A 9,859-nucleotide genomic window follows, 5' to 3' on the forward strand; every position below is an offset into this window, starting at 1 on the left:
GTAGATGCTCCTGCTTTATACATAGCCAGACAATGATTAAAGGTGTTCAGTAAATATAAATGATAAGTGGATACATGAGCAAAAGAAACATTCGCATGCTTGCCTCACCTACCAGAAACTTTTTCATATTTCAATTTTTTTTAATGTCTCTAGTCTCACATTTAAGTGTAAAATGTTTAATTAGGTGGTGCTTGCGGATCAAGAGAAAATCCAGACATGAAAAGCTGTAGATTAAAGTTGATTCATAGTTGCAAGGGATCAGAGAAAGGGAAGATGGGAAGTGACTGCTGACAGTCATGGAGTTTCTTTAAAAGGAAATTAATAGGTTTTCTGTACCCTAAAAATAGGTTTCTCCACTTACAAAGTGTAGCTAGAGTTTTCCTGCCTGGCCCGCCTCAGGACAAATCTCTCTCACCTGCCAGACCCACAGCCGCTCAGACCCGACCAAGTAAACACAGAGACTTATATTGGTTACAAACTGTATGGCCGTGGCAGGCTTCTTGCTAACTGTTCTTACAGCTTAAATTAATCCATTTCTATAAATCTATACCTTGCCACATGGCTCGTGGCTTACCAGGATCTTCACATGCGGCTTGTCATGTCTCTCTCACCCAGCTTCCTGTTCTCTCAATTCTCCTCTCTGTTAGTCCCGCCTATACTTTCTGCCTGGCCACTGGCCAATCAGTGATTTATTTATTGACCAATCAGCAACACATTTGACATACAGAACATCCCACAGCAACACAGTAAGACAGATCAAGCCGAATTGAAATAGTAAAAGAACAGGTTTATTTGAGCAAAGCAACTCCCGGGTGAGTTCTCCAGTCCCAGAGATCCAGGCCAGAGAAGTTTATTCCCAAACTAGAGCAGGGCGGTTATGTAGCTTGTAGGCGAGGGGTGATGACGTGTCCTCCACAAGCTGGGATTGTGCCCAAGTATGGTCAAAAACTGAATGCTTTAGGCAGGGACTTGTAACTTCAGGGGAGGAAGCTTCTGCAGGCACCAAGAATGTGGAACTGGGCTTTTTGGCATCTTTTCTTTGTCTGAGATTCTCTGAGAGGGTGGGGTTTGGAGAGAGAGGGGGGAAGCTTCTCAGACTTTGCAGGAGCGAGCTGGTTCCAACAGTAATGTTTGGAATTAGATGTACGATGATGACCGCATAGCTCTGGGAACACAGCAAAGCCCACCAAATTATTCCTTAGATGGGTGAGTTTTATAATGTTTGCATTACATCTTAGTTTTTAAAGAAGCAATGAGTTAGAAATCCTTTTCGTCAGTTAAAAAAACCAACAGCTGGATCTAAACTCTACATACCCAATACATTTTCTAGTTGGCAATGGAATAAATAGAACTACTGTCTCTCTAAACCAAGAGTCTGTTCTTGTGAAATTATGATCAATATTCTTCCAACCAGAAAACCGATAAAAAGTTCAGCATTTCCTGATGCAAGTGAGGAGAGGACCGCTCACATTCTTGACAGGCTCTTAATAGGTCACAAGTAAACTAATGTAATTTCTTTTTGCTTGTTATCTTAGTGTGGAAACATGGCTAGGTCCAGGGCCCCTCTCCAGATGATGTAATAATCCTTTCTTAAACAACCATGAAGACAAAGGTTGGTTGGTTGATGCAAAGTCAATATGGATCATTAAACTTCATGGGAACAGAAGACTCGAGAGTCTACCTCCTTCAAAGGGGCAGAATAGGCAGTTTTGATGAGGGTAACTCCCCCCAGCTGGCTCCCTAACCAACCTGTCCCTCAAGGAAAAGGAAACAAACAAAGGCAGATGCCAATTTCCGGTTAGCCAAAGCTCCTTAAAGATTACGGCAGCAACAGGAGTTATGTTTGGCGGAAATACATTTTCAGGTTATAATAACAGGGAATATGGCAGGGAAGTGGTTTATGATGCATTTCCCTGGGTAATGTTTTTATTATGGAGTCTCTTATTACGTTTATTCTTAACCTTTAGCAGCTGGGTTGGAAACTCTGTTTCTTAGGGGTGCACGTCTCCACTCCCAGGAGCTATGAGGTCATAGGTGGGTAGAGCTTTCGCTGTGAATCTGAAAACTCTTGTTAGCAAGGCCAACAAACAGAGACCCATGTTCCCGGACCCTGTGCTCCTCTCGGTGAGCAAAACAGGCAGAAGACAAGAGGTCCTGAGAGCAGGGATCTAAGAGTCCCTGAAGCCAGAACCCGGAACGGGAGCACCTAGGACTCTCTGTTTCCTGTTTCTGTTCTTTTTGATTGCAAGCAGGCCTCTCCTGAAATTAAGGGAAGCCATAAAGTTCCGGATGGACGCAGGTCACAGGAAGTGACACTCCTTTTGCTGGAGCAAAAACTGCGAAGCTGCCATCTATGAGGGTGCCCTGGCAGAAAGAGGAAGGTGTGCTCTTGGCCCTCTTCCCTCCATCCCTTCCGTGTTCGTCGGCTTGGTGGGAACGTGGGGGCTTCTGGCTTCACTGAACCATACCACCCATTCTGTTGGATTCACCTCTGGCATTGGGCCCACGTGTCTCCTAAAAGGCTTGAATTTCCTCCTGAATATAAAGGAAGCCTCTTGATTCTTCTTAGCTTCCCCTCTTTCCCAAGTAGGGAACAAAACTATGGCCTGTGTTAGACACTCAGTGAGGTGGGACCTTACCTGGGTTCTAGAAAACTTTAACTGTCGAGCAAAACTTCTTTCTTTCCTCCTCCTCCTCCTCCTCCTCCTCCTCCTCCTCCTCGTCCTCGTCCTCGTCCTCGTCCTCGTCCTCGTCCTCGTCCTCATCGTCCTCCTCCTCCTCCTTGTCTGTTTTTCTTGAGACAAGGTATAACCCTGTCTGTCCTGGAAGTCACCAATCAGACCAGGCTGGCCTTGAACTCTGCCTGTCTTTGCCTCCCAAGCAGTAGGACTAAAGGCATGCGCCACCACAACCACCAACCTTCCAGTTCTTGACATGATTTCAAAATAGATCAGGGCTTGAGGGCCTCCTAGGAAAATTAGCAATTTGGTATACCTAAATTTTTAAAATATTCGGAGCCGGGGCAAGGTGATGCCCGCCTTTGATCCTAGTACTTGAGAGGCAGAGGCAGGTGGATCTCTCTGAGTTCAAGGCCAGCCTGGTCTATATAGTAAGGTCAACCAGGGCTAAGAGAGAAGCTGTGCGCGCACACGTGTGTGTGTGTGTGTGTGTGTGTGTGTGTGTGTGTGTGTGTGTGTGTGTGTGTGGCAGCTGGGGTTGGGATGGGGATGGGATGAAGGAGACTTTAAAATATTTGAAATATTTGTTCAACATTGCAAGTTTGTAGGTGAAGACATTTGATCTTTGTATAGGAATTTGAAGATAATGCAATCTGTTAGTAATGGAAATTAGTCTTTTAAACCATAGCAATTGCGGGATTTCCCTCATAGAAGTTGTAAACATATAGTTAAGTGCTTTTATTTTTCTTCAAAGTAATATGTGGCAACAACTGAAATTTTCAAAAGCTCCAGAAGATTTTCTGTGAAGAGCTTCAGTCTTCTGTCACGCTTTCTCAGACTTACTCCTGCCCCAAAGAACGGTGTCAGCCCTTTTAATGGACTGTTTCTGTTTATGCTCTTCCTGAGTAATGTGTTCACTGTTGCTTACTGATCAATAGCTGACTAGTAACTTTAAACACGATTTCCCATATGATCAGGGAAGATTTCTCTCATGTATGCACATCTCTCCTTTCAACATAGCCATGGTATCGCCTTGATAGCTTCATCATAATTAATGACTTTTTAAGAAAATACTAACCTTAGATCTCTATATTAGTTCTGTCTGCTTTAGACATCGTCCCTTTGGTTAAAACCAGAACCAGTTTAGAAAGAACATTCTGTTTCTTCTCTTTATGTTCTTTCCTTTCTTAAAAAAAATATGGTTTATCTTAGTTACTGTCCTATCACTGTGAAAAACACCATGACCAAGGCAACTTACAAAAGAAAGCATTTAACTGGGGACTTGCCTACACTTTCAGAGGCAAGTCCATGATGATCATGGCGGGGAGCATGGAGACAGGAAGCCAGGCATGATGCTAGAGCAGTAGCTGAGAACTCACATCCTGATCTATAGGCTGTAGGCCAAGAGAAATCGAGATTGAGCCTAGCATGGACTTTCAAAACCTCCCAAGCCACGCCTAGCTACACATCTCCCCCAATAAGGCCACACCTCCTAATCCTTCCTAAACAGTCCACCAACTGGACCAAACATTCAAATATCTGAGCCTATGGGGACCATTCTCATTCAAACCACCATGTCTTTATTACTTTATTTTATGTGCATGGGTGCTTTGCCTGTGTGTAGGTCTGTGTCTTTGGAGGGCATTTTGGATCCACTGGAACTGGAGTTAGAGATGGTTGTGAGCCACCACGTGGGTGCTGGGACTTGAACCCAGGTCCTCTCCAAGAACAGCCACCTCTCCAGCTGCCTCTGTTCTTTGTGTAAGATGAGGCCAGTGTTCTCATATTCTTTTTATTTCTATGCCCCAACTTCTATATTTTTAATGTTTTATATATTTACAATTTTTGTATGATTTCTAAGTTAATAAAATGTATCCTTAGCCATCACTCAGCACTTTGTGATTTAAACTAGGGTTTGTATCTAAGTAGTTAAAGAAGTGTCACCCCCCTCCCTGGGGCTGTGGGCTATCACCAAGGACTCAGCCAAGTTTCATTTTCTTTTATTTGCTTATTTTGTCCCTTCCAATCATGCTATAATTATTAACTAACTTAATCCTCACAACAGACCTATGAGGTTGGTAATTAATAATAAATCTAGCTGGTGAGGTCAGGATTTTTTTTCCCTTGAGAGTTTCTGAGCATGTCTCTTCATCATCTTCTTGAGAGGACCTTGACCAGCTACCAGGTGTTAGCTTCAAATCTTTGGATTTCTGTTTTCCCTGGATGGCTCCTTCCTCAGATCTTCACCCTTAACTTCTGTTTGGGTTGATTACTCTCTCCCCCATAACACGCACACCTGAAGTGCTGGAGGTGGGTGGAGCTCAGGGCTGTCTACTCTACCTCTGAGCTGTACCTGCAGCCAGGCTAGTATTGTGTAGAGCTATATGCCTTGTGCTCCCAGGAAGCCTTTCTGTATTCCTGTCTGTAGTTCATGCCTTTCCACGGTCCATCTCCTCATTTAACTGTATCACATTCAGAAGAGATTCCCTAAGACTGGAGTGGGATAATTTTGAGTCCTTCTATGTCTGAAAAGAATTTTATTCTTCCCTCATACTTTTCTAATTTGATTAGAAATCCCGGGTTTCAACAGTTTTCTGTATGGGAGTGGTAACGTGGAAGGGGGCACTGGAATAGTTCTGAAGAAGGGAAGGAAACAGATGAAAAACAGAGACAGAGAAGTACAACGCAGAATACATGACAGCGGACTCCCACATCAGGGACCACAGTGAACAGCCCAATTAAAGCGGAACAGCTTTCAGATGAGACTTAATAAACCCAGCTATGTGTTAGTGTCCAGGTTTATTAGTGTCCAGGTTAGTGTCAGCTTAGTGCACAGAACCGGTATGAGCCAGAGGAGAGACAAAGATTTGCTAGGGTCTAGTCAGTCAGCTGGTGTGACTGTATTACCATAAGGAAAAGAAGATTGTAGCACAGGACTCAGGTGTTTACAACAACGTGGTCGCACTAAAAAATACACCAATGAGTAGCCTGGCTGAGGAAAACTTGTCATATGATGTTACTTGTCAAAAAATTCAAATAACAGATACATTTTTTAATGACAATATGTACTTTTCGAACCAGAACTATATTGACTAGCAATAAATAAATAGGTGGTAAAGCTAAAAGGAAATTACTATCACAAAATTCAGATTACTGCAGTGTTGGCAAAGAGGGAGAAGGCAGGGCGGGGCCCTCGGGTGTGTCCCAAGTGTCTGAGATAGTAAATGTCTTTAGTAGGGTGGTGGCCTTGTGGCTGTTGTTTTATTCTGTAAAGCCATGCTTGTATGTTACGTGTACTGTTTTAATAGTGTGCAATGACTTTTATTTGCTGATAAACTGTGATTTAGGTGTCTTCAGCATACTTCCATCTTATGAAAAGCAAAGAACAAGCAGTCCTCAGAGGGACCCAGCTTCAGCTTGACTAATGTGGTAACAATGGCATTTGTCAGTTTCCTTGTTGGACGCAGCCACCCGGAGCCAATCACAGAGATTGTTCTTCTTAAGGGATTTCTTGGTGAGATATTTCAAATACCTCTCAGAGACTGTTCCTCAGAAACAACTGTGATTTTGTTCTTCAAGCATTCAATATGACCAACATTCCCATGATTTTCAGTTCTTCCGTTGACTTTAACTTTCTCCCATAGAAACTGTTCAAAAATTTCACAATCAAAAATTCCATCTTTTACTTGGTTGAGTAGGGTCCAAATGAAACCTCCAGGCCAACTTCTTGGAGTTCATACCTTTCTGTGATGCCATACTGAACATGGGCCGTGGGAAGAGGAGAAAAACTCCCTGTTATGTGTACCTTTGCCAGTAAATTTTCTAGACTTTTGAGAGTAGCATTCTATTCTGCCATCTGTGACTGATGAAATTTTATTGATTTTTTTTCTCTCCAGTGCTGGGATCAGACCCAAGGGCCTCACGTATGCCCTGGACATTTCTGAGATATCTGGTTATAAATGCCACTGCCCCCTCTTTCATTGTGCGGGGCCCCTTATGGATCTTTGCCCTCAGATTCATGTCCTTCAACGTGAAGGGAAATCTATTTCTCTTAGTTATTGTCTCTGATTCTTGTTTTATGTCAGTTTGACACGTGCTAAAGTCATCTGAGAGGAGGGAACCTCAAATAAGAAAATGCCCTCTGTAAGATCAGGCTGTAGGATTGATGGAGGGGGTGGCTACCAACTTTAATCCTGGGACTAGAGAGGCAGAGGCAAATGGATCTCTGAGTTCAAGGCCAACCTGGCCTATATAGAGAGAGTTACAGAACAGCCAGGGTCACACAGGGAAACCCTGTCTCTAAAAGCAAAATAAAGAGAGAGAGAGAGAGACAGAGAGACAGAGAGACAGAGAGAGACAGAGACAGAGACAGAGAGTGACACAGAGAGAGAGAGACAGAGACAGAGACAGAGACAGAGACAGAGAGAAAGAGAGAGACAGAAAGAGAGAGACAGAGACAGAGAGACACAGAGAGAGAATGTGCCCCATTTCTTATTTTCGCTTTCTCAGTTTTTTTTCTTTGGGTACCATTCTTTCACTTACTTCATGTCCTCTACAAATGAAGCAAGATCTTTCCTGTTTGGTGGCAATATTCCTCTCCCTGTTTGAGGGGCAGGGTGAACTAAATGTCTCTGTGGTGTTTTAAATAAGAATGGCCCTCATAGGCTCATATATTCAAATGTGGCACTATATGAGAAGGATTAGGAGGTGTGGCCTTGTTGGAGGAAATGTGTCACTAGGGGTGGGCATTGAGGTTACAAAAGCCTACACCAGGCCAATGTCTCTCTCCTGGCCTGAGGATAAGGATGTAATTATTAGGTACTGCTCCAACACCATGCCTGTCTGATTCCCTCCATGAAGACCATGAACTAACCCTCTGAAACTTTAATCAAGCCCCCAGTCAAATGCTTTCTTTTCTGAGAGTTGCCATGGTTATGGTGTCTCTTCACAGCAATAGAACACTGACTAACAGCCCCCAATAATGTATCAAAAATGCAAATATCCAAACTTTCCATCTCCCAGCGCTTCAGTTGGAAGCGTCTCCGTTTGTTTTCCTGAGTCCTCAAGAAGGAAGGGGGATGAGGAGGTGAAGCAGGGACAGGCACTCAGTCAGGCACCAGACTCAGCACCCGCTAGAGCAGGTCTGTGCATCTAAGTGCGTGAAACACCAAAGTATTTCCAACTCTGTGTCATCCCAGACACTGTACTGTTCTGTAGGTTGATGCTTTGTCTCTGTTTCAGATTCCTATACAAAGGAGGAGATGGTGCTCGGTAACCAGACACAAGATAAAGAAAACCCAAGACTCCTTACAAATTACATCCAATGTCCTATCCCTGATAACAGAGTGACGTCCATTCTCCTCACGGCTTAGTACAATTGAAGATGGTTGATTTTACACAAAGTAACAGATGTTTTTGATGGTTAAATAGAGATAAACTGTTGGCAGTGACTGGGCACCACTGTGTACTGGGGATGGTTTGACAGAGAAAAAGTAATATAGTTATGGGACTCACCCATTACTCACTATTTATGATTTCTTGACTCCACATATCTTTCACTCAGATTCTCCTCTGTGAGTCAATACTCGGAGATCCCAGCAGAGAAATTAGCTTTACTCTGAGACTTTGGGCTTAGTTGAAAAAAAAAAAAAAAAAGCCTACGACACTGAGGTCATTTGTTGGGGCAGACCAGGGAGTGAAGATCTCATTCAATCTAATATTTGTTTCTCCAGGGTGGAGCTTGATGACCAGGCTTTTAGAGGTATTACATTTCCTCCTGGGGATAAACTTCTCCATTTTTTTTTTCTGTGACTTGGCTGGGCATGCTGATATGAAAAACCTCAGTGCCATGGAGTGTTGGAGGCCCGAGCACTGTTCACACTCTTCCTGGGAGACCAGTTTCAGGGCGTGCATTTCCTCTTTGTGAGAGTTTGCGCACACCTCTACTCCAGACCTGCACCACCCTCCCTGCTTCCTGGCTCGTTCATTCCCGGTTGTCCTCTGGTTTCAGGTAAACCATCAGCTTCCAGGGAAAACTCTCGCCCACTTCTTTATGTCAGCCGTACCCTGTCTGCTCTCATATTGGACGCCACTCCGTCACCGCCCTTCTGTTAACACGGTGTCTTCCTCCACCAGGTTTCTCTCCTTACACGGGGCTTTGTGATGTGCCCTGTGCACTGAGTCCTGCTGAGTGCCCCTCCTTCCCCTCTTCCTGAAATGTTCCTGTTTTCTTTCTCTTCTATCCTTGCGTCTTTTCTTCAGTGAAAGTTATTAGAATTGAAATGGAATAATCCTTGTTAAACTTTAATCAAATAATAAACAAGTAAAGTGAGGAGGCTGTGAGAAGGGACTGGGACGCACGTCTATCTGTTAGCAACCATGACATGAAACTTCCAGAACAACAAGCAGCTTACACAAGATACTTTCTTTTGGGGGAAAAAAAAAAAAAAGCAGCCGTGTTTGTTTTACTTTCTGTGGGTGAATGTTCCGCCTCTTGCATGTGTGTGTGCCCCACCTGCCTCTACATAGCAGATCCCCTGGATCTACTGGGGTTATGGATGGTTATGAACCACCATGTGGGTGCTGGAAATCAAACCCAGATCCTCTACAAGAGTGACAAGGGTTCTTAACCACAGAGCCACCTCTCCAACCCTCACGCAGAATAGTTCCCCTGAGAACATCTGCCCAGAACTGCTTCTCCAAATTTGGACTGACACCACCCTGGCGGCTGCTCTTCGTATTCAAGGGCAGTTGCTGCCCAGAGTTCTGTTACCCTCCTCCTCTTACCTCTAAATCTCCTTGTCTCCCAGGCCAGTAAGACGGTTCCGTGGGTGACAATGGCCGCCGTCACACCTAGTTGATCTCAGGGACCTGTATGGTGGGAGGAGAAAACCAACTTCCACAAGTTGTCCTGTGACTTCCACACACACTACGGCATGTGTGTCCCACCCATATACACATGCAAACATGAAATAAAAAAACCAAAACCTGAGGCTGGGAGGTGGTGGTGCATTCCTTTAATCCCAGCACTGGAGAGGCAGAGCCAAGGCAGATCTCTGTGAGTTCAAGGCCAGCCTGATCTACAAAGTGAGTTCCAGGACAACCAGGGCTGTTATACAGAGAAACCCTGTCTCAAAAAACAAAACAAAACAAAACAAAACAAAACAAAACAAAACACCAAA

The 9,859-nt window shown here is 44.1% G+C and overlaps 1 long non-coding RNA gene across 1 annotated transcript; it reads left to right on the top strand.

The window, feature by feature from the left end:
- The first annotated feature begins 1,810 nt into the window (after nucleotides 1–1,810).
- On the top strand, nucleotides 1,811–8,203 carry LOC131920806 (uncharacterized). The gene is made up of 2 exons (XR_009381774.1): nucleotides 1,811–2,124; nucleotides 7,920–8,203. It is a non-coding gene; the product is annotated as an uncharacterized LOC131920806 (long non-coding RNA).
- The last annotated feature ends 1,656 nt before the right edge of the window (nucleotides 8,204–9,859 follow it).

This window comes from Peromyscus eremicus, chromosome 10 (genome assembly GCF_949786415.1).
Source record: "Peromyscus eremicus chromosome 10, PerEre_H2_v1, whole genome shotgun sequence".
NCBI classification, from domain to species: Eukaryota; Metazoa; Chordata; class Mammalia; order Rodentia; family Cricetidae; genus Peromyscus; species Peromyscus eremicus.